The sequence below is a fragment of the Triticum aestivum genome, chromosome 5B (assembly GCF_018294505.1).
Source record: "Triticum aestivum cultivar Chinese Spring chromosome 5B, IWGSC CS RefSeq v2.1, whole genome shotgun sequence".
Lineage (NCBI taxonomy): Eukaryota > Viridiplantae > Streptophyta > Magnoliopsida > Poales > Poaceae > Triticum > Triticum aestivum.
This window is the reverse complement of record NC_057807.1, coordinates 305,345,054-305,369,955: the sequence shown is the minus strand read 5'-3', so window position 1 is coordinate 305,369,955 and position 24,902 is coordinate 305,345,054. Positions and strand designations below refer to the sequence as shown.

At 45.6% G+C, this 24,902-nt stretch overlaps 1 long non-coding RNA gene across 3 annotated transcripts; it reads right to left on the bottom strand.

Moving 5' to 3' along the window:
- Nucleotides 1-19,294: 19,294 nt before the first annotated feature.
- On the bottom strand, nt 19,295-24,325 carry LOC123111536 (uncharacterized). Of its 3 annotated transcripts, none has more exons than XR_006454538.1 (4): nt 23,796-24,325; nt 23,118-23,657; nt 21,742-23,029; nt 19,295-20,754 (listed from the first exon to the last, which is right to left on the bottom strand). It is a non-coding gene; the product is annotated as an uncharacterized lncRNA (long non-coding RNA). The 3 variants fall into 3 exon arrangements; XR_006454537.1 differs by having other exon boundaries at nt 19,295-22,340; nt 22,854-23,029; XR_006454536.1 differs by having other exon boundaries at nt 19,295-23,029.
- Between the last annotated feature and the right edge of the window lie 577 nt (nt 24,326-24,902).

Below are 24,902 nucleotides of genomic sequence, written 5' to 3'. Positions count from 1 at the left end.
GACCTTGGGAATCACTTGGTGGCTCACCACCATCTTGAGGTTTATCTTGCCCTTGATATTGTTCACGTGGTTGAGGGCCTTCACTTTGTTCTTCGGAAGCGTGTGGGTCTTGGGTCGGTGATGGATCCACTTGAGTGGAGAATTGTCCTTCTCCTTCAGCCACAAGGGGTTCCTCAATGGGTAGGATATGACCAACGCCCATTCTTTTTATGGCTTGGGGAGGAATTTCATCACCTACATCACAAGTACCACTTTGCTCCACTTAGGAGCCATTATTCACGTCAAAATCCATGTTACATGTCTCCTCAATGAGTCACGTGGACTTGTTAAGGACACGGTAAGCATGAGAGTTTGTAGCATAACCAACAAATATGCCCTCGTGAACTCTAGCCTCAAATTTAGACAAACAAACACCTTTCTTGAGAATGAAACATTTACAACCGAACACCTGGAAGTACTTGAGTTGGGCTTGTTACCAGTGAGTATTTCATATGCAGTCTTGTTCAAGCCTTTGCGGAGATAGAGCCAATTGGATGCATGACACGTGGTGTTGATGGATGTCGGTGTCAAAACTGGCGGATCTCGGGTAGGGGGTCCCGAACTATGCGTCTAAGGCTAATGGTAACAAAAGGCATGGGACACGATGTTTTACCCAGGTTCGGGCCCTCTCGATGGAGGTAATACCCTACTTCCTGCTTGATTGATCTTGATGATATGAGTATTACAAGAGTTGATCTACCACGAGATCGTAGAGGCTAAACCCTAGAGGCTAGCCTATGATTATGATTGTTGTTGTCCTATGGACTAAACCCTCCGGTTTATATAGACATCGGAGGGGGCTAGGGTTACACAGAGTCGGTTACAGAGAAGGAAATCTACATATCCGAATATCCAAGCTTGCCTTCCACGCAAAGGAGAGTCCCATCCGGACACGAGATGAAGTCTTCAATCTTGTATCTTCATAGTCCAACAGTCCGGCAAAAGTATATAGTCCGGCTGTCCGAGGACCCCTTAATCCAGGACTCCCTCAGTAGCCCCTAAACTAGGCTTCAATGACGATGAGTCCGGCGCGCAAATTGTCTTCGGCATTGCAAGGCGGGTTCTTCTCCAAATCCTCCAGAGCATTGTTGTAACGAGCAGTGTCCGGCTCCTCATCAATGTTGCGCTCCTCGGTTTCTGTGCTTTAATAATGGTTGTTTCCACATGTCGAGCGAATGCGAGAAGTCGAGGCATTTTTACATTTGCCACCCCAACCATGCGGGTAAATCATCTATAAAAGAGACGGGGATTCTTAGATCCAAATCACACCATCTCCTCCCAGCGAGTATTCATCAGTGCGCGCCCGGACAAATCCATACCACCATCGTCGGTCATCGCGGTTCCTCCTCTCGCTCCCGTAGCACTAGGCCAGGTGATTGGGAGAGATATGTTGTTCCCCACAGCCGACTAGTAGAGTTGCAGACCAAAGGGTTTCTCCCACCTGCATACATGGTCCCCGTCCGAGCTGGACTAGCCACTTATAATGGCGGGGAACAAGCGGAGAGCTTTCCAAACCCATCCAAGGGAGAGCGGGTGTGCTTCGTCCCCTACTTGCTGAGGGGGCTCAGATTTCCAATCCATCCTTTCCTCCATGGGCTCCTGGAGTTTTACAGCCTCCAGCTGCACAACTTTACCCCAGCCTCCATACTGCATATCGTAGGCTACGTTGCCTTCTGGGAGCTTTTTCTGGGCTGCGAAGCTCATTTGGAGCTGTGGAAGAGGCTATTCTGCCTAGTACCCCGTACCCAGAAGGGGTTGATATTTCAAGTGGGTGGAGCCGAAATATGGCGCATCGCCGGGACCGGATATCTATCCGGCACCCCGAAGAAGACATTCGAGGACTGGCCCTCGGAATGGTTCTACGTGGAGGACGTCCCTCTTCTGGACCCTGTTCGGAAGGGCCTTCCCGAGTTTGTAGATGCCCCATTGAAGAAACGCCACAACTCGCGCCCTAGGAGCCACCAGGAGGAAGATAACAGAGAGATCCTTTTCCTGATGGACAGGATAAATACACTAGCCAAATCAGGGCTGACAATAATTGAAGTTATGTCCATATGCATAATGCGGGGAGTGCATCCACTTTAATATCGGGGAAAACCCATGTGCCACTTCAATGGAGAAGACGATGCCACCCAATGCGGCCGCAAAGGACCAGACTCTCCCGCCGCTCTGGCAAAGATACTGTCCGATTTGTTCAAAGGAGAAGAGGAGGAGTTCATCCATATCAAGCCACGGGATGTATTCTCCATGTACAACCCCAAGTTGGGTGAGTCGGTACCTTTTGTTCCAATCTTTCCCACATTTTTAGCACAGATCTTTAGTTCGTCAATTCATAGAAGGAACTGCGAAGGGCTATGAAGGATGTTCACAGCCCGTCTCCATAGCTAGAGGGCCCTAACCGGGCTCTCGACCCCGGACTCGAAGAAGATCCGGACACGTTTGTGGAGCTTGTTGACAGGACATTTTACCAGCTGAGCTGCGATGGTGTGATGGTGGCCATCATAGCCGATTATCCTGGCCTACTCCCTGTATCCCAGGTAAGTAAAGCCACAGTCCCAACTTCCGAAAAGGATTCCCTCTTTACACTTCCCCCACCGCACATGTATTGCTCTTACAGGGAAGGCCATCGGGGCGCCAAGCTGAACCCGCGGGGACTCGCCAACAAGGGGCACCGAAGTCGGGTAGGCTTAAAAGAAAGGCGGTCAGGACCGAGACGCCGTTGCAAAGGTATGTTTAAAAACCTGCCATGAAGTTATCATAGTTAAAATATAACGATGTCTTCTGCCTTCTGACAGAAAAAGCGCTCGCCGGACTGTATCCGGAGAGCCTGCCGGTCACACTTCCACCAGCCGGACTCCTAGGCCGAACTCAAGGGGCAGAGGTCAACACGGACGATCCTCCTACAGAGGATGCGGATAGATTTTCCGCTACAAACTCTGAAGTGGAGAGCGCCGTAAATCATAGGCACCGACGGGCCGCACTACGTGACCCTAATTTCTCTGAAGAGGCATTCGATGCCTTCAACTCAGGGGACGCGTACATCCGGGCTGCTCAAGGTGGCCTTGCCAGGGCCACGGACCAGTACGTAAAGGATATACGGGTAAGAAAATTTGATAAGTATGTATATCAGTAGCCCCTGAGACTTGAAACAGTTGGCACAACTGATTTGAGGATCCTCGTGTGCATAGATTCTGACAGAGAAGAATACCCAGCTATCCAAAGAGCTGGAGGAGTGCAAGGCCCAACTGCGGGTCGCAATTGCCGTGATTGAGGAGTCTACGAAGGCCCCATCTGGTAATTTTTGCTTTAAACAAAAATAATGTCATGGCATGTACCAGTTAAGTATTCGGCATGAATGCGATTCTAACAATAGAATCCGTAGACAATCCCGGAGGCAATCCGGAGATCGTACCAAAGGACGAGCAACATGTTCGGCGACAGATGAAGGCTGGCCAGCGTGTGCTTGCCAAGGTTATAAAGGAGAAAAATACTCTCCAGGACGCGAACGTCCGACTGGACGTCGAATTGAAGGATGTTCGGGCCCATCTTGCTGACTCCATAAAGGAGAATAAGAGGCTACGGCACGGCATATTCAGTAAGTTCCCTGACGAGCCATTATAAAGTTCAGCAAAGAAGCGTGCTAACAGAATTATGTCTGTAGGCATGCTAACATGTCGTCCCGAGGAGGAAATGCCCGGTTCTGCAGGCGATCTTCTGCCGGAGCTCTCCAAACTGCATGAACAAGTTCGGCAGGTGATGCAGAGCATTGCTCAGGCCTTGTGGCCATCCGCCTCCCTGTCAGGACGCATGGGGGAGCTTGTGGAGATGCTCAAGGGAGCGCGGCAGTGCTTCCGATTATGGAAGATATCAGCCTGTTGACAAGGCGCAAGGGAAGCCTGGGCCATGGTGAAGACGTGGTACACCAAGGCTGACCCGAACCATATGGCCGAGGTTGGACCTGTAGGGTCAGATGGGAAGGAGATCCCTGTACATCTGGTGTATGACCAAGTAGCATTAGCCACTAAGTATTCCCAACAGGACTCTAGGCTAGACAGCCTGTTGGATGGTATAGAAGAAGAATTTAGTCAGTCTAAGTGGCATTGTACTTCGAAGGACATATTTTGTCCCTAGACGGATTGTAAATCATTTGTCTTGGCCGACCTTTTCGCTTCAACCTCTGGACCCGACAGTCCAGAGTGTATCCGAATACCCGCTCAGTTACGTGAAAACCGGGGCACGCGTGGAAACCAGGCGTAGCGGTCATAAGTGCTTGAACAGACAAGTACCCAACTAGTTATGTTATATTACATGGGTAGTAAGAAACATCTTCCAGGGAGAATAGTTCTGTTAAGGGTTCCTTTCCCTAGGTGTGCATGCATTACTGTGCATGTCCGAACTGAAAAATTTACGCAGGATATAAGCATCTGGGGGCATGTTTTGTAATAGGTAAAATACATCTTTTTGTTCACCGACCGAATATTCCCTTAAGAATGCTAGCTTTCGGCTTTACCCAGTCTGAGGTACACATCCGGCTGGCCCGGCAGTAACAATCGCAGAGGTGCTCCCCTTATGCCCTAGCCGAATTAACGGGAACATAGGGCATAAACACAAGAGCCAGGCAACCCAGCTTGGCCAAAACTTAAGTCATATCGATGCATACATGGTGAAAAAAGGCACATACGTAGAAGTGATGCATATGTGTTGGGCATAAAGCCTAGAAGACAAATAAGCTTCTGTGTAAGAAGCCCCCAGGAATGATGAGCGCGCATAGTGCGGCCAGAGTGTGCGGTCAAAGCATACTTAAAGCTTTTAAGGCTATAAATGTAAAAGGGAGAGAGAGGGTATAATTTAAAAAGGAAGACAGAGGTAAGGAGACAAACATGGAGTTCGGCACTAGGCATAGAATCTTCGGAGTCTGGCCATGTTTCATGGGTTCGGCTCGAGTCCATTGTCTGATGCATCACGCAGACGGTACACGCCTCCAGTGAGAACTTTGTCAATGATGAAGGGGCCCTCCCACTTGGGCTTGAGCTTGTCCTTTTTCTTCTTAGGTAGGCGTAGAATGAGTTCGCCAATGTCACAAGTCTTGGCCCGTACTTCTCTACTTTGATACCTTCCAGCCTGCTGTTGATAGAATGCGGAACAGGCCTTCGCGACGTCACGCTCCTCCTCCAGGGCGTCTAAGCTGTCCTAACGGTCCAGCTTGGCTTCTCTCTCTTTGTACATGCACACTCTAGGTGAATCATGGACGATATCACAGGGTAGCACTGCCTCTGCACCGTACACCATAAAAAATGGTGTGCATCCGCTTGTGCGATTTGGCATGGTCCGCAACCCCCATAATACAGAGTCAAGCTCCTCTACCCAGTGCGTATCTGATTCCTTCAAGGATCGCACTAGTCTGGGTTTAGTGCCGCTCATAATAAGACCATTCGCTTGTTTGACTTGACTGTTTGTTTGGGGGTGATAGACAGAGGCATAATCAAGTTTTATGCCCATTTTGCTGCACCAGTTTTTCACCTCATCGGCTGTGAAGTTTGAGCCGTTATTGGTGATGATGCAGTGGGGGATACCATAGCGGTGTACGACCCCGGATATAAAGTCTATCACTGGTCCGGATTCGGCCGTTTTAACTGGTTTGGCTTCTATCCATTTGGTGAATTTATCGACCATGACCAACAAGTATTTCTTCTTATTGCTTCGTCCTTTAAGGGGTCCAACCATATCGAGCCCCCAGACCGCAAAGGGCCAAGTTATGGGGATTGTTTGGAGGGCGGTGGGCGGCATATGGCTTTGATTTGCAAAAGGCTGGCAACCGACGCAGTGTTGGACAAGGTCTTGTGCGTCTGCCCGGGCTGTTGGCCAGTAGAAACCTGTACGGAAGGCCTTGCTTACAAGCGCCCGAGCTGCGGCATGGTGGCCGCCGAGTCCGGCATGAATTTCAGCCAAGAGCTGCCGCCCGTCCTCTTCGGAGATGCACCTTTGGAGCACTACGGTTGCGCTTTTCTTATAAAGCTCTCCCTCGTGGACTTTGTAGGCTTTAGAGGGCCGCACAATGCAGCGTGCCTCATTTTGGTCCTTCGGGAGTTCCTGCCTATTTAAGTAGGCTAGGAAGTGTTCCGTCCACGGGGGGATGACCGCCATGATCACGTGGGCCGAAGGTGTGATTTCGGTGGCGGAGCTTCCGATTACGTCTGATTGTTCAGGATCTGGGGTTGTATGCGGATTCGGGTTAGTATTGTCGGATTCCCCTTCCACACCATAGATGGCTTGAACAGCCTTTCCAAAAAAATATTTGGTGGGACGGGGTCACGTTTAGAGCCGATGCGAGCAAGGATATCCGCTGCTTGAATTTTTTCTGGTACCACATGGTGGAATTCGAGCCCCTCAAATCGAGCTAACATTTTGAGGACGGGTTACGGTAAGCCACCATTTTCGGGTCCTTGGCGTCAAAGTCTCCATTTATTTGAGATATTGTGAGATTTGAATCCCCGCGTACTTTGAGACATTGAATTCCCATGGAGACTGTCATCCAAAGACCGTGCAACAGAGCCTTATACTCTGTTGCATTGTTGGAGTCTATGTAAAGTATTTGGAGTACATACTGGGCTGTATCTCCGGTGGGGGACGTTAGGACGACGCTAACCCCTAGACCAGCTAGCATCTTAGAGCCGTCAAAGTGCATGATCCAATTGGAGTACGCGTCGTACTCTTTAGGGAGTTCGGCTTCTGTCCATTCGGCGACGAAGTCAGCCAGTACTTGCGACTTAATGGCCCACCGTGGTTTGTATGTTATGTCGAACGGGAGGAGCTCGATAGCCCATTTTGCAATCCGGCCCATGGCATCGCGGTTATTTATTATGTCATTGAGTGGTACTTCGGAGGCCACCGTGATTGAACACTGTTGAAAGTAGTGTCATAGTTTTCGTGATGCCATGAAGACCATGTATGCTATATTTTGATAATGCGGGTACCGTGACTTACATGGAGTGAGGACAGTGGATACGTAGTATACCGGCTTTTGTAATGGCAATGTATGTCCATCTGTCTCTCGTTCGACGACGAGCACTGCACTTAAGCCTGGTGTGTTGCAGCTATGTATAGCAACATGGGTTCGCTGACATTTTGGCGCTGCCAGAATTGGATTGGTGGCCAAGAGGGATTTTATTTCCTCCAGCCCCGCCGTAGCCGCATCCTTCCACTCGAAGTGTTCGGTGCGTCGAAGAAGGCGATAAAGAGGTAGCGCATTTTCTCCTAATCGGGAGATAAAGCGGCTTAGGGCGGCCATGCATCCAGTTAATTTCTGGATTTGCTTGAGGTCTATTAGGGTAGCCAACTGTGATAGAGCTTGGATTTTAGCCGAATTTATTTTGATTACTCTATTGGAGACAATAAAGCTCAAGAGTTTTCCGGCTGGTACGCCGAAAACGCATTTTTCCGGGTTGAGCTTGATGTCTTATGTTCGGAGATTGTCGAACGTAAGCCTCAAATCGTCCATTAATGATTCGACATGTCTGGTTTTAATGACCACATCGTCTATGTAAGCCTCCACTGTTTTGCCGATTTGTGTTTCCAGGCATGTCTGAATCATGCGTTGATAGGTTGCACCGGCATTTTTTAGCCCGAAAGGCATGGTGTTAAAATAGAAGGGACCGTATGGAGTGATAAATGTCGTTGCGGCTTCATCGGACTCTGCCATCTTGATTTGGTGGTATCCGGAGTATGCGTCGAGGAAACACAATGAGTCGTGTCCCGCGGTAGCGTCGATAATTTGATCGATGCGAGGGAGTGGGAAGGGATCCTTAGGGCAAGCCTTATTAAGGTCTTTGAAATCGATGCATAGGCGCCAGGATTTGTCCTTCTTTGGTACCATCACCAAGTTTGCTAGCCAGTCCAGATGTTTTATCTCTCTAATGAATCCGGATTAAAGTAGCTTGGCTAGCTCCTCTCCCATGGCTTGTCGCTGGGTTCTGAAAAGCACCGAAGAGTCTGCTTGACCGGCTTGTATTCCCTTAGTATGTTTGGGCTATGTTCGGCCAGCCTACGTGGGATACCTGGCATGTCTGAAGGATGCCAGGCGAAAATGTCCCGATTCTCATGCAAGAACTCTCGTAGTGCGGCGTCTATTGTGGGGTTCAGTTGTGCCCCAATTAATGCTGTTTTTGTAGGGTGTGTTGGGTGGACCTGGAATTTGACTATTTCGTCTACTGGTCTGAAAGAGGTGGACTTGGATCGTTTGTCGAATATCACATCGTCCCTATCCACTGCGGAGCGCAGCGCAGTTAACTCTTCGGCCGCGAGGGCTTCGGATAATGCCTCCAGGGCTAGTGCGGCAGTTTTATTTTTGGCACGGAGTGCTATGTCTGGATCACTGGCCAGAGTGATGATCCCCTTGGGCCCCGGCATCTTGATCTTCATGTAACCGTAATGGGGTATAGATTGGAAGCTTGCGAATCTGTCTCACCCCAAGAGGGCGTGATATCCACTGCTAAACGGGGCCACTTGGAATGTGATTTCTTAGGACCGATAATTCTCTAGTGTGTCGAATACCACATCCAATGTGATTTTCCCTGTGCATCGTACCTCCCGACTAGGGATGATTCCAGTGAAGGTCGTGCTGCTTTGCTCAATGCGGATCTTATCTATTTCCATTTTGTTAAGAGTTCCCTCATAGATGAGGTTTAATCCGCTGCCACCGTCCATCAGCACTTTAGTAAGCCGGAATCCGTCCACTATTGGACTAAGGACCAAAGCGGTTGGTGCTCGGACTGTTCGGAATTGAGGTTCATCGCCGGCATTGAAGGTTATGGCCGTATCGTTCCATGGGTTTCTTGCTACGATGTGGCAGACTTCGGCGAGGCTGCGGAGCGCTCGCTTGCGCCTGTTGTTTGAGGCGAAAGTCTTGAAGACGGTTAGTACTGTATTGTTATTTTCTGCGGGGTGGTGTTCTGCGATATTGTCGATGAGAAGATCCTCGCTGCTCTTGGCCACCTACCGGAGTATCCAACATGCTCTAAGGCTGTGTGTTGGTATGGCGTCCGGTGTGCTATGAATTTTGCATGGCCTATTGAGCCATCCCTCCAGTACGGTTCCACGCCTTGTAGAGGGCTTTGGCTTCTTTGTAGTTGGGTTGGGTGACTTGCGAGAGTGCACCCTTTTAGTTCAGACGAGGGGTTTAGTTAGGGCCGGAGGATCCCAGAATTTTGTTTGGGTCTTCCAGGCGCTTTCCATTGTGCAGTACTTCTGTACTATGGCCGCCAGGTCGGTAAAGTGTGCTATGTCACGGCGACTTATGGCATTGAGAATTCCCTTGTCCGTGCAACTTTTTCAAAAGAATGAGATTCCGTCTTCCTTGTGACAGTCCTTAACCTTGCTCATTACAAGGAGGAATCTGGCCCAGAAGTGGTGTACTGTCTCTTGGGGCTCTTGTCTGATGTGGGAAAGATCGCTTGCGTCTAGGTGGGTGGGTGAAATTAAGTCCACGTCCTGACCCAATCTGGAACCCAGGGCGAAGGAGCTCCTGAGCTTGGCAGCTCGGGCTCCCGGATATTGCCCAATATTTGTGGCCCGCTGCTCGATTCTAAGTTCGTAGCCTGGGCCACGTCCTCCCGTAGACGGGTATACGGCTCAGAGAGCTCGGGGATCCGGACATAGTTCGTCCTCAAAATAGAGGAAGAATTGTCATTTTGTTCCTCCACCACCGCTATCTGATGGGTGACCGGCAAAGAGTTAATCCCTCTTAGGTTGGGTTTAAGCCCAATCCGATCATAATCTGTAGAGACTCCCGGGGTAGCGATGCGATCCAAGAGCTCGTTCAAGGAGGAGAGCTCCATTGGATCCATCTGCTCGGTGAATTCCGGGCTGACGCGAAGGTTGTTCTTGATGACCTGAGATGTCATCGTCGGCGCGGCGGTCGAACGGGCGGCCATGTTGAAACCGCCCAGCCGGAGAGTTTTGCCTACAGCCAAGGATCCTCCGGAGGTGATGTTATCCTTGACAACAAGGCGAGCCATCAAGCCTTATCGGGACGGCACAGTGGAACTCTCAATGAAAGCACCAATGTCGGTGTCAAAACCGGTGGATCTCGGGTAGGGGGTCCCGAACTATGCGTCTAAGGCTAATGGTAACAGGAGGCAGGGGACACGATGTTTTACCCAGGTTCGGGCCCTCTCGATGGAGGTAATACCCTACTTCCTGCTTGATTGATCTTGATGATATGAGTATTACAAGAGTTGATCTACCACGAGATCGTAGAGGCTAAACCATAGAAGCTAGCCTATGATTATGATTGTTGTTGTCCTACGGACTAAACCCTCCGGTTTATATAGACACCGGAGGGGGCTAGGTTTACACAGAGTCGATTACAGAGAAGGAAATCTACATATCCGAATATCCAAGCTTGCCTTCCACGCAAAGGAGAGTCCCATCCGGACACGGGACGAAGTCTTCAATCTTGTATCTTCATAGTCCAACAGTCCGGCAAAAGTATATAGTTCGGCTGTCCGAGGACCCCTTAATCCAGGACTCCCTCAATGGCTTCGACCCACAAGTTGTAAGGAGACTTGAACTCCGCCATCATGGTCCTTGCCGCATCCATCAACATCCGATTCTTCCTCTCCGCAACACCATTTTGCTGAGGGGTGTATGGTGCGAAATATTGATGCTTGATCCCCTCATCACTAAGAAACTCATCCATGGTGTAGTTCTTGAACTCGGTGCCATTGTCACTTCTTATTGTCAAGATCTTTGCATCATGTTGACGTTGAGCTTCATTTGCAAAGTCGATGACAGTTTGTTGAGTTTCACTCTTCCTCTTGAAGAAATATACCCAAGTGTACCTTGAGTAATCATCGATAATCACCAAGCAATACTTTGTACCCCCAAGACTATCAAAGGATGGAGGCCCAGAGAGATCCATGTGAAGGAGCTCCAAGGGTCTCTTCGAGGAGATGATTGCCGTGGGAGGGTGAGACTTCTGATGTAACTTTCCTTCGATACAAGCACTGCAAGCACGATCTTTGGCAAAACTAACATTTGTTAGTCCACGGACATGGTCCCCCTTGAGAAGACTTTGCAAAGATCTCATATTGACATGGGCTAAACGGCGATGCCAAAGCCATCCCACATCAACTTTAGCCATTAGGCATGTCGCAGTCTTAGTGGGTCGCTCCAAAAAGTTAATCACATACATGCCATTCTCGACATGCCCAACAAAGTCTACTTTAAGAGTCTTGCTCCACAAGAGGGCCACGGTATCAATATCAAAGAATGTGGCAAAGCCCATGAGTGCAAGTTGACAAATGGAAAGTAAATTGTATGCAAGGGACTCAACAAGCATGACTTTCTCGATCGTGAGATCATGAGAAACAACAACCTTGCCAAGACCCAGTACCTTGGAGGACGAGGCATCACCCCACTCGACATTGGTGGGCATAGATGGAATCTTATGCACGTCCACCACCAAGTCCTTGCTTCCGGTCATATGATTTGTGGCTCCACTATCAAGCAACCATGATCCCCCACCAGAAGCAAATGCCTACAAGAGATGAATGCTTGGTTTTAGGTACCCATTTCGTAATGGGTCCTTTGATGTTAGTAACAAGGGTCTTAGGAACCCAAATAGACCATTCAATGTACTCATAAGGAGAAACAACAAATTTAGCATAAACATGCCCATCACTAGCACGGCACAACACATAAGAAGGGTTAAAGTCGTCGGCTTTGTTGGAAGGGGTGGCATTGCCATTTTTGACATCACCACCCTTCACATTGTTCTTCTTCTCCTTAGAAGCACCTTCTCCCTCCTTCACAAAAGTTTGCTTGAGAGGAGGAGGTCGTTTGGTCTTGTCATTCTTCTTCTTGTTCTTGGACTTGGGTGCGAACCCAACTCCCTCCTTGGCCACAACTTCCTTTTGATTGCTCAAAAGGTCATTGAGATTCTTCTCACCTTGTATGCAGGACACAAGGCCTTTCTCAAGTTGCTCCTTCAACTTGGCATTCTCCTCCACAAGATGCACATGCTCACAACACGGGTTAGTAGCATTTGTGTTATCAATTAAGACCATATGAGGAAAAGTGGCTTTCTCCTTCGTTAGCTTCACTTGGAGTTGATCATGAGACTCCTTGAGGCTAGCATGAGCACCCTTCAAGACTTTATGAGCCTTGTCAAGTATATCAAACTCCTCTTTGAGTCTAGCATGGGCAACCCCAAGTTTAGCCTTCTCGGAATCAAGCACACGAGATACAACAAGAGCATTATCAAGATCTTTCTTCATTTAGCATGGTCATCGTTGTGTGACTCCTCAAGAGCCAAATGATGAACACACTCTTCCTCAAGCGCATTAGAGAGATCCAATATCTCATCGGCATAGTCACGACTATGACCTTCCATCTTAGAGATGGTTTCTTCATGAGCCTCGATCATGTCATTGGCTTCACCAAGTTGTTCCAAGAGAGCAACGAAGTGCTTCTTGGATTTTCCCTTGATCTTACTCATAAAAGACTCAAATTCATTTACTTCCTCATTAGACCCCTCACTTTCATCAATGCAATCCATCAAGGAAGGATTAGTAATGATGGTAGTTTTGATGTTGGGGGTTACCTTGTTGGTGGCTTTGGCCATGAGGCACTTGGCGGTGATGTTCTCGTTGGGAGAATCGAAGAGAGACACCCGTGGAGTTGTGGCAATGGCAACGGAGGCCATGGCCATGGCTTCACTATCTTCATCATCATCATCCTCATTGTATTCTTCTTGTGCCACCAACCCTTTGGTTGAAGTCTTCTTGGTGAAGTTGTTCTTGCTAGGGAAAGACTTGGCTTCGTATTTTCGGATGAGCTTGCCACCATTGTCTTCCCGCTTCTCGTAAGGGCACTCCGCAACAAAATGGCTCACATTGCCACAATTGTAACATGCTCTCACATGTTGCTTGCCCTTGAAGCCACTTGAGTTGTTCTTGTTGAAATTGGGCCTTGAGTTCTTCTTGCTCCAAAATTGCCTTGAAGCAAAAGCCATGTGCTCATGATAATCATATTTCGTATCTTCGGGGTTGCTCTCCTCATCTTCCTCTTCATCCTCTTCTTCTACACTAACCTTGGCCTTCAAGGCAAGGTTGGGCTTCTTTGCTCTTTGAGAACGCAACACCGCATTGTCGGCGGTCTTGTCCAAGATCCTCATCGCCACAAACTCATACAACACTTCACTTGAGGACAAGGTGTGAAAGTCTGGCCTTTGATGGATGACAGAGGACATGGCCTTGTGGTAAGGCATCATGGCCTTGAGGAATTTGCGCTCGATCCAATTATCATCCGTATCCTTGCTCCCATGATCTCGGAGAGATACCGCGAGAGTGGTTAATCTCCGATAAAGCTCACGAGGTTCTTCATCTTCATTCATTGCAAACTCATCGGTTTCACCTTGCACCACTTCATAGTTGGAGCGTTGAATGCTTGAGCTTCCCTTGTAAAGACAAACCACATGGTTCCATGCTTCCTTGGCCACGGTGAACGGTCGGAGATGGGAATGTCTTCGCATGGAATTTCGTCTTGGATGATGAAGAGGGCACTCTCATTGAATTGATGATCCGCGGCTTCTCTCAGGGGTAAAGTTGCTTGGGTCATGCGGATAGAAACCTTGCTCAATAATTCTCCAAAGATTAGTATTGACATGGTTTAAATGACGTTTAAAGCGATAGACCCAAGAGTCAAAATCCTCATTTTTCACAATCTTAAGAGGGGAACCCGCATGATTTAAATGAGTGGAGGGAACCGGTCCTCCATAAGTAAGAGGTGGTTCAACATGAGCATAGATGTCGTTTCCACTTTTACCACTAGGCAAAGGAACTTTATCACTAGAAGCTTCCCCCTTATCGGAGTTGGCATCCGCCACCTTGTTAGTGGGAGCGACCACTTCCAAAGGTGTGATGGATAATTTAAGACCATCAAGGAACTCTTTGAACATGCCTTTGACCACGGTCGTCATGGAGGTTTTCAATGTGTCCAAAGCCACATTGAATTCCTCACGTGAGACCAGGGATCCCCCATCAGCCATAGACGAAGAAGGATTCACACCGGGGTGCTCCTCCTCATCGTCTATAGTGTCAACCATACTCTTAGGACGGTAAAGCCCTTAATAAAGAGATGAGGCTCTCATACCAATTGAAAGAATCGATATAGTTGACTAGAGGGGGGTGAATATGCAACTAACAATTTTTAGCTTTTCTTTACTAAATTAAACTTTGCATCAAAGTAGGTTGTCTAGATGTGCAACTAGGTGAGAAACCTATATGATGCAACAACAATGAGCACGCAAGCAAGCAAAGGATATAACACAATATAGCTTGCACAAGTAAAGGTGAGATATAACCAAAAGCGAAACTGATGGAGACGAGGATGTGTTACCGAATTTCCTTCCCTTTGAGGGGAAGTACGTCTCCGTTGGAGCGGTGTGGAGGCACAATGCTCCCCAAGAAGCCACTAGGGCCACCGTATTCTCCTCACACTCTCACACAATTTGAGATGTCGTGATTCCACTATTGGTGCCCTTGGAGGCGGCGATCGAACCTTTAAAAACAAGGTTGGGGCAATCTCCACAACTTAATTGGAGGCTCCCAATGACACCACGAACCTTCACCATAATAGACTATGACTCCGTGGTGACCTCAACCGTCTAGGGTGCTCAAACACCCAGGAGTAATAAGATCTGCAAGGGATTAGTGGGAGGGATCAAATTTCTCTTGGTGGAAGTGTAGATTGGGGCCTTCTCAACCAACCCCTAGAGAATCAACAAGTTTGATTGGCTAGGGAGAGAGATCGGGCGAAAATGGAGCTTAGAGCATCAATGGAGCTTGGAGGTGGAAGAGGTGGTCAACTCGGAGAAGAAGACTCCCCTTATATAGTGAAAGAACAAATCCAACCGTTATCCACCAACTCAGCCCGCGAAGAGCAGTACTACCGCACCAGACATGCGGTACTGCCGCAAGGCCCTGCAGTACTACCACATGGCACTACAGTACTACCGCTGGCGAGGCAGGGGCTAGACCAGACCTGTAGTGCAGAGGCAGAGAGTGGTAGAACCGCTGGCGCGGTACTACCACGCCCCCTTGCGGTACTACTGCAAGGCAGGTATAGTCTAGGCTAAGAAGGCACAGACATATAAAAATACATCCGTGACTACTTCCGCTGAGTTTTGATCTATGTAAAAATCTGATACAGTACTACCGCAAGCCCGGAGCGGTACTAGCATGTAGGGCGCGGATGTAAAAAATTACATCCTCTCATGCTATTGTGCCTGGCCAGAGCTCATGGTACTACTGCGCCCATGGAGCGGTACTACCGCGTAGGGCGCGGATGTAAAAAATTACATCCGCAACTACTACCACTCAAGCAGTTGCGCGTGGCCTGAGGCCATGGTACTACCGCTCCCAAGGAGCGGTACTACCATGATCACCTATGGTACTACCATGCTGGAGCCCAGTACTACTGCAAGGGCTTGCGGGAGTACCACTCTGGAGAGCAGTACTACCTCCTGCCTCAGTTCAGCAACATTAGGAGTCCTTCATTTTGCAGAGACACGGAGAGACGGAGGATGCTCCAAAGATCCAAAGGAAAGGGGGGCAAAAGGGACAGACGTGTACGTGTTGATTCCACCCAAACCTTTCCAACACGGACCCCCTCTTAATAGTACAGCTTTCCTACGACTCAAATCCACTGAAAAGAAACATAGAGAAACACCGTCTTCAATAGTCTTCGAGGGGCACTAAATCGTCTTGTGTATATCTGAAATGCTCAATGCACACGATTTGTCCGCAAAAGCATTGTCATCAATCACCAAAACTACTAAGGGATAAATATGCCCTTACACCCAGGTCTCTTATCCATTACATTGAATCTCTTTTACATCTTATTAGTTCCCGATCTACTATTTTGCAACCTTTTACTTTCTGGTCTATAAACCAAAAATACCAAAACTATTTACTTTACCATTAATCTATCTCTATCAGATCTCACTTTTGCAAGTGATCGTGAAGGGATTGACAACCCATTTATCGTGTTGGGTGCAAGTTGTTGATTGTTTGTGCAGGTATTCGGTGACTTGTGCGTTGTCTCATACTAGATTGATACCTTGGTTCTCAAAACTGAGGGGAATAGTTATGCTACTTTGCTGCATCACCGTTTCCTCTTCAAGGGAAAACCAACGCAAGCTCAAGAGGTAGCATGGTCCACCACATCGGATCTGCTTCACCGGCGCCCTCGTCCACCACAGTGTAGGCCCTTCACTGACTCCCTTGTTCGCCCCATTGCTGGCCCTTCATACAAGCCCTCGTCCGCCGCAACAGATCCACCTCACTGAAAGCATTGTATACCATGCCGGATGTGCTTCGCTGACGCCTGCGTCCATTGCACCAGACCCGCTCCACGGACGCCATATTCAACTCCACCGGCCCTGCTTTATTGACGCCACAACCTCATCGGGTTATTTCGATTTGTACTCTTTCGGTTTTTCTCTTCTTTATCATGGAACTATTCGCTTACCATAGATGAGCTTTCTTGTATGTCAACAGGCACCGCAACCGAAGCAGCGAAGCCGCTTCAGCAACAGCGACAGCCGGCCCAAACTCAACCGCGACACAAGCACCATCGACGATCCTTAGCTATCAAGTATGACAACGATACCCATACGCCGCTGAGAATCAGGTACTGTTATCCAACGACCGGTGCCTAATTTCACTTTCTTAGCATAAGCACCGCACCTTTGATTTCTTCAGGGCATCATTCAATTTTTCATGAGACGCATTATTCTGCTTGTACCTGTAGAGCCATACTTCTGGCAGTGAACATGTTACATGTGCTAAATTACAAACCAGTGCACATATAGTTACAATGCTTTAGTTTTGTCCTAAGTATTATTGTACTTCCTAGATATCATTGCCTCCTATTTTACTTCTCGCATGCTATATTTATGATAATGGTGTTGTTCTGATGCCACCTGTTGGTTCCATTAGACTGCTTCATGTTCTCTATGCTTAATTACACATCAGCAAACTAGCATGTGGTTTCGCTGCTTTTTGTTTGTTTTACCCTACATTTTCTAATGCTAGCTATTACATCACTACTTCGAGCCTCTATTCATTACGGGGCTGTTTGGTTCCCAGCCATAGTTTCCCAAGCCAAAGTTTGGCAGCCACAGTTTAGTTGGCATGTGCTTTGTTTTTGCCACACTTTATTGCCCCTATGGTCCACTTATCATAGAGGCAATTTTTTTGCCAACTTTTGCCGAAGTTTGGTGTCCAATTTCTCAGCTACACTTGTGTGGCTTGCCACGCTGGCCACACTTTGGCTTGGCCACGCTAGTCTCCAACCAAACAGACCCTACTTTTTTGTGCATTCTTGATCTTCCCAAGTTGCAAGAATAATTTGATGCTTCTATTAATTATGGAGTTGCCAACCCCATCAAGCAAAATATTTGTTCTTTTGGGGCTGGCACCTCGAACAAGCATAAAAATAGAGTGAAGCACATATATTGTCCCGTAAGCACACACCCTTCTTTCATTAGTTTAGATGAACCATTGATGTTCAATTCGAACCAGTGCATGCGATTAAAATTAATTTTACCTAAATACAGGGTGTAGAATAAACTACAACAACTAGATTTGCATCCTCGGGATGCTGATGATATCTTCAAAGAACATTGCAACAGCAGGGATGCTTCACAACAACATATGGTAAGACAGTGTGTTTTAGTACATGTGAAATGTAATGCGTGTGGGCTGATTTCTTGGCTTGTGCCCTCAACCTGTAATCCTATAGAATTACAAATAGTTCAGTTGTCTGCTTTGTTGTATTGCTTGATTCGAATGCTTGTTTGTTACTTGGTAGGCTATACCTGAGTTGGTCAATATGTCAGCAATGCCTACTGTACTATCGTAAAGAAATGCATGCCTAGTTCATTTCACTCCTTAACTTTTCCTATAAACTTCATCACAAGACTGTCTTTGTAGTTTATATGAGGCCACACAGTTAAGTGGTTTCTCATATTATTTCAACTACTTAGATGCCTTGGCAACTCAAATATAGCGGTGGTACACTCCCTTTCAACTAGGGATGTCAACTGGGTCCTGTTTAATCCCGATTAAAGTCCACTAGTGGTATGATAGTTCAAAAAAGTTTTTATGTTTTGAGGAAAATGAACAAGGGAGCTAGCAAAAACTAACTAGATGGGACTGGCGGATGCCGTTTATTTGCCACTTACATTCCTAGTTTCATCCTAACATTTTAATTTCTTTTCAGCTGATGCTGCTTCAAACCATTTAAATATAGCTTGCCATGCTCGGCAATAATTCGTATGTCATTTACCATGTAAGCTTACTGCCTGGATCATGCGATAACTATCTCTTACCTATGTCCAGCAGAAACCTTTCAGGATGTCGTTCACACTAGGACACAATGTACATCCCTAGAATCTATTTGTGGAAGCAGTGTGCCATCCATGTTACCAGATGGCAGCAGTTCACAGGCAACACCGCCGGAGAGTAGTCTGAGCACAGATATTATAGTTCTTGAGGCTCTACTAGAGGCAGAAAGAGATGGTGTGGCTGCCATGAATGAGGTAATCTTGATCTTGAGGCTAGAAATTATGCAATTAGTTGCACACATTATGCAAGCAAATCAAGAATTGGAGTAAGTAAGAATGTTGCATTTGAAGACGGAGGAGGTCCTGCTGCTTCTGCTATCTGAAGCCCAGGGTAATCCCAGTTCTTCTTTAGATACCAGTTGAAATTGTCATTAGATTATTACTAGTCGTCAACCCGTGCAGCTGCACGGGCTAGTTATTTATATTTTAAATAAGTAGAATATTTTTTTAAAACGTTGTTTATGTTATATAAGAACTAATAATGAATTCACATAGTTTGTATTAAGCTTTTGAAAGTTTACTTTCAAACATTATTGGTTTTTAATGTAATCATACACCAAGATTATATTTGAATGTATTGAAAGGCATGATAGTGTTGTTATTATTAGCAAATACAATATGCATATTCTCTTTTGACATGTGCCAAAAGCTCATGCCAAAACAAAATTTATGCCGCAAAAGAAAAGCATAGGTCAGCAACGTTTCAGAAACCGGAATGCAAATGTAGGAACATATAATATTCTGATGTTAACGGAAAACCACAAACGAAACTGAACACTACTTTCATGTATATCAGGAGCAGCATAACGTGCATATTCTTACCATTCTACCACACATGTAACTAAGCATGAGCTCATGAGTTACTACAGTTCTCAAGTTCATAAATACTACCTCCTTATCAAAATATAAGTCCTTTTAATCTAATCTAGAAAAAAAACATCTTATGTTGTGATACAGAGGGAGTACATGGTTTCTTCCTGCATTCTATATTATCCTAGTGAAACTCCTAAAAATTTGTATGCACTGAACATCACAATCACAATGACTCTGTGTTTTTATCCGGATCTTAATTGACCTATCCGTTGTTGCACCTCTAGTGTAATATCGTCCATAAATTCACCAGTAGCCGTCACTTGATGAATTCTCTAATAATCTGCCGTCACTTAATGAATTCTCTAATAATCCAAGAGATCAAGTGGAAGTATTATCAAATGCATCGCAGTGGATGCTAGTGTCATGATATATATGCATACACTTTACAAATTTCTCTTCGAATTGCACCCAAATACGTGTAATTTTTGTTTTATAAAAGAGAAGCAATGACCTTGGAGTAAAGGTACACGTAACCATGCTTTGTAAATTTGATAAATAACATTCTAAAGTAGGTATTAAAAAATGTGCACCAACAGGCAACTACTTCCGAGGTAAAACATAGCTATAGCTTCTACAGACTGAGTTTTATATATTCTAATTTTTGTGTGTGAAGTTAATGATTATTGCGAGTTAACAAATGGCATTTTCTCAAAGAAATTATCCATAATAAATATATTGTGCGGATATTAAAAAATGATTAGTTTAGTAATTATTGGCTAGGCAAAACGTACATATTCACATTTGATTGTGGTGTAGAAAATAAAATGCAGGAAAAAAGAGGTAACAACACACACGCATATTAGAGGAGAGCCTATAAGGGTTACTTGATGAAAAAAATATACAATCCTTTGCATCATAGAATTATGACAGTATAGAGCAACTAAACATATAAGACATCAGACCATCAACTCCTCAGAACAAAATATAATAAGAAGCATTCAGTCCAGTTTAAGAAAGAGACACATCATCTACATGCTAGTGAGTCCATTATTGTTCAGGGTTTCCTCCCTGTTTCATCAAAACTTGATGAAAAAACTGAATACCGGTGACTGGAGAGCAAACGGCCATAACTTAAAACATATATCTGATCACCTTAAGGGTTCGATTTGTATCATGTAAGCTAAATATTTCCAGTCTAAATGGAATTCCATTTTTTGATGAAAGGTAATATATCTTTCATGATAGACTATCTGTTCATTAAAAACTGCAACAAAAGGTTGACTAAGATATCATCATCGAAGTGTACTGTATCAGGTACAACAAAAAAATTCTCCTAGAACATGCAGTTGACAACATGGGCAAACCTCAGCACAACCTGTCTCAGTACTTGCACTGGGAAGATCTGATTTATTTTAAACATGGAAAAATGAACTTGTAGCTCCGCTGTGATGTGCACACCTGATGTAACGATGATTGATGTGCCAATGTCCTGTCTGGCACCTTTTATCGCATCAGCTACCAATATGTTGACATAAAGAAAATTGAGAACTAAGTATCCAAAGCAAACTATGTCGTGATTCTTATTATTGACATTGTGCTGGTCAATTGGTCACTGACGGTAATCCTTGTTTCTTAAACACTATCCAAAATAAAATTACATTACAGTTGAATATCATCTAGATCTTTCAATCAGGATAGGCTTCAGGTTGCAGGGCCTATTTGATACGTGCAGGTCTAATTCCTTTTAATGTATGCATGGACGTGGGTGATTTGCTTTACAAATAAAAGAACGGCGCTCTAATAGATCATAACCATTAAATTTAGAATCCTAAAGGCTAGACTAATCTTTTGGTGCGGATTAACGTATGGAAGTAAAAACGTCCCACTTTCTATGTGCTATAGCACATCTCGAAAGTAATTTATAGAATATCAAGCACATTAAGGCCCATAAAAAAAGATAGTGAGTGATTTGATACAGCATGTTGATAGAAATGTGCAACGCACTTGCGAAAAGTTGTCTAAACAATGAATATATATGTTTTGTAAAGCTGACATTAAAGACCATATATCCTCCATCTTAGACTGTAGAACACACATAGTAAATTAGAAATTGGAAAAGTGCACACTGAATGAGGAATAATAAAATACTCTTAGATCATCACCTGTCACAACACATCTACTCTTATGTTGGTACCGATTGGCATTATTTCTTAATGATAAGTAAACTATGGCGAGAAAGAAAACAAATGGGGAAATTCATGATACAGGGGTTCGAAATGTAGTGATGTTTTGTCTGGTTTTCTGAAAATGTAGTTGGTGGACAAAGAGGCTTTCAACTGGCTAATATACATCACTTAATTAATTGGCACATAAAATTTGTATTTAAGGTTAATGATGAAGTAATAAAAATAAGACGATAGCCATGAAAAATTAGATATTAGTCTTCAGAAGAATGAACACTGAAAATTCAAGGAACTAACCTTAAAAAGTAACAGGAAACATGTAGTTAGTACTCAAAGAGGACATCGGGAGTCTGTAGCAGTCATCACCCGAACGCATGGCATATATGATGCACCAATTGGTTCGTTCTTATGTAGCCAAAGTTGAACTATACTACCTGCCATCTATCAATCTAGCCTGCACTAATAATAATGATAACAATGTGACGATTTCAGAGATATTTATGAATAATGTTTGAATTGTTAGATAATCTTAAAATCGGCATGATGTCATTGCATCCCTCGCTGTTATATATACCCATGTAATCCCACTCCCCTTGTAAAACTCAGATCGAAGTAATAATAAATACTCAGGCCAATGACAGGCGTCGCGTGCGTGCGGCGTGCATGTGTTTCAGCAAGATTTTGATCTACGTTGTGTGCCTGCGTTTTGCCTGCTTGTTTGCAGCCAGCCGGAATCAATCCACCTGCCTTCTTGGATAGCTGGTTGCGTACATGTGTGTGTTGCTGGCTAAAGCATTGGCCAGCAGCTTTCAATCGGCTACGTACCTATGCAACTTCTCAGGCCGGCAAGTATTCAGTAGGCCCATATTGTTTCTTGTCGCTGCCTCGGAAATAATCTATGAGGGTATACATGGAAGAATTTTATTAGATGAAAATGACCATCAATTTTAGACAAATATAAGTGGTCAGCATATCTGTTCACGGCTTTCCTGGGGATACTAATTCAACTTATTTTAATACTCCCAAAACTTGGCTATATATGAATGTGAACATCAGGTTAGAACAGTCCAAAAGGAGCAACATACAGTCAACTTTTTCATAACTCATGTAATTACTCTAGGAGGTCCAAATACCAATCAAGGAATGAGAAAAGAAGCCCATTCTCACATAGCGTTTGAACAAACATCTGCCTGACATTTGTACTGGAAAAACAAACTGCAGCTTCCTTGTCCCTTAGTCTCACATGAAAAATACTACAGTCATATGAGATTTTCTTGAAAAATACCACATCTCATTATTATATGTTGTGTTCTAATAATAACTCATTTTTAGTAAAATATGATAGTCATGTTCTAGGGAAGGAGAAAACTAAACAGGGTCAACTAATTGCAGAAGCTAGTTGTACGTACCTTCAGTATGAAGGTGATTAGAGGTTGTATCCACCTTGAGTATGAAGGTGATTAGAGGTTGTATCCAACACATTGCCATGTCTCTATGTGCGCTGATTAATACATTAGGCTATTGACCTCCAATGATGCTTAATACCTGCATGGAGTGTCTCTGCAGCTTACTGCATGTCCATCGGCTGTCAAAAGCAGTCAAGCATTATCATGCAAACAAACTAAGAAAGAGAAAGATCTGATGCACATTGTTAGTGTAATCGCAGTACCTACCATGGGTACAGAGATACATAAAATGCATCGAATATGTGATCCCCAATTTCATCCATACAAAGCTAGGGAGATAAATCTGTACATCTAGAAGGAGGGAGTACCATGTTGTGAGTGTCAAACTGTCAACCACATCGACAGAGATGGATCATGGCTGTTGTTGCCATCTTTCTCGAGTAGTACGACATCAATCATAGCAACAATCACGGACGAAATACGTACTCTTCTGCAGCAGATATCACGCAATGGTGCCATCTCAATATTCTCAAACAAAAGCCGGAGAAGATCACCCGGATATCGAAGTCCATCCACCCGGAACCTCTAGTTTGGCATCTCCGCACCTGTTCGTGGCCCATAAGCGCATCGTATCTTATGCCCCCTTCCTCCAGCGTGCAGCTGCAATCCCGTATGTTCGATCATAGGTGCTCCGCCCTGTCGCACGTCAAGTTGTATCCGCAGACCTTGGCTTGATTCCTTGCCTGACATGATGCCTGCACGATGCTTGCACATAGTTGCTCCAGCCAGAAGGCTGGCTTGGTTAACCTGAACACACAAGTGCACAACCTCCCTGATCAAACGTCCACTCGATCAATCTTTGCGGATTAATTTAACAAAACTTTTTGTTAGATTGTGGAAGAGAAAAGAGGCAGAGGAGGATGCGCTGCCTGTGGGAGCTCGAACCTAGGGCCAACATCATCACATAGAGCCCTCCACGGCCGAGCACCACTGCCGCCCCGAGTTCTTCAACGCCCGGCCTCCAAGGTCGCCGCGAGCCCTCCGCCGCCGGCGGGATCCGACCCCAAGCCACCCGATCTGGTCCATCCACATCCTCTTGCGCCTCCTGTCTCCGCGCCCGAACCGCTCAACCGCCGACATCCCTACAACTCTCATCGGTGTTAGGAATTAATTATTAGAGATAATCCTTGTTGTAAATAACAGCATGCACGGGATCCTCTCGAGGAAACCACCGCCTCGTTCGTGCGGGAACCTCTCCAGGCAACCGTCGCATCTGTTCCTCGCATCCCCTCGAACAGGCGCATTTTCTCATAAGCGTCGGTTCCCCTTGTATAAATATGTGATCATCAATGGAATAAGATACTTCAATCAAATCATTCTTTTACACGTTATCAGCACTTGTCTCTGCCCAGAGCACGCATAGGCAAATCACGCCGGCGACAGTCGCCGGATAAGAGAGCCAGAAGGGAAGAAAGGAAAAGAAAACTTTGAGAAACAATCCAATGGAGGAGGAAATTTGTTTAGTGGACAGTGGTGCCTCTAACACAACTTTACGGGAAGTTAAATACTTCCGAAGTCTCATAAAGAGTAAGGGAAGTGTTATGACAATTGGTGGTCATGACACGGTAATTGTTGGTTCTGGTCAAGCCACATTTACACTCCCGAATGGTACAAAACTTGAAATCCAGGAGGCTTTATTGTATCCGGATTCAACTCGTACCCTGTTGAGTTTTAAGGATATCCGCATGAATGGCTACCACATTGAAACTCATGAAGACAATGCGGTTGAAAGCCTGCTCATAACTCAGCAGAAGGGATCCAACAAGGAAACCCTTGAGAGACTGCCTGCTCTATCTTCTGGACTGTATTACACATACATCAAGCCAGAGCAACATTTGGCATACAAAATAATTTTTCAGAATCTTGACAAGTTCAAGATATGGCATGATCGCCTGGGTCATCCTGGTGTGGGGATGATGAGAAAAATTATTGATGGTTCAACTGGACACAACATAACGGTTGCTAATTTCCCCAAATCCTCGGATTTCGTAT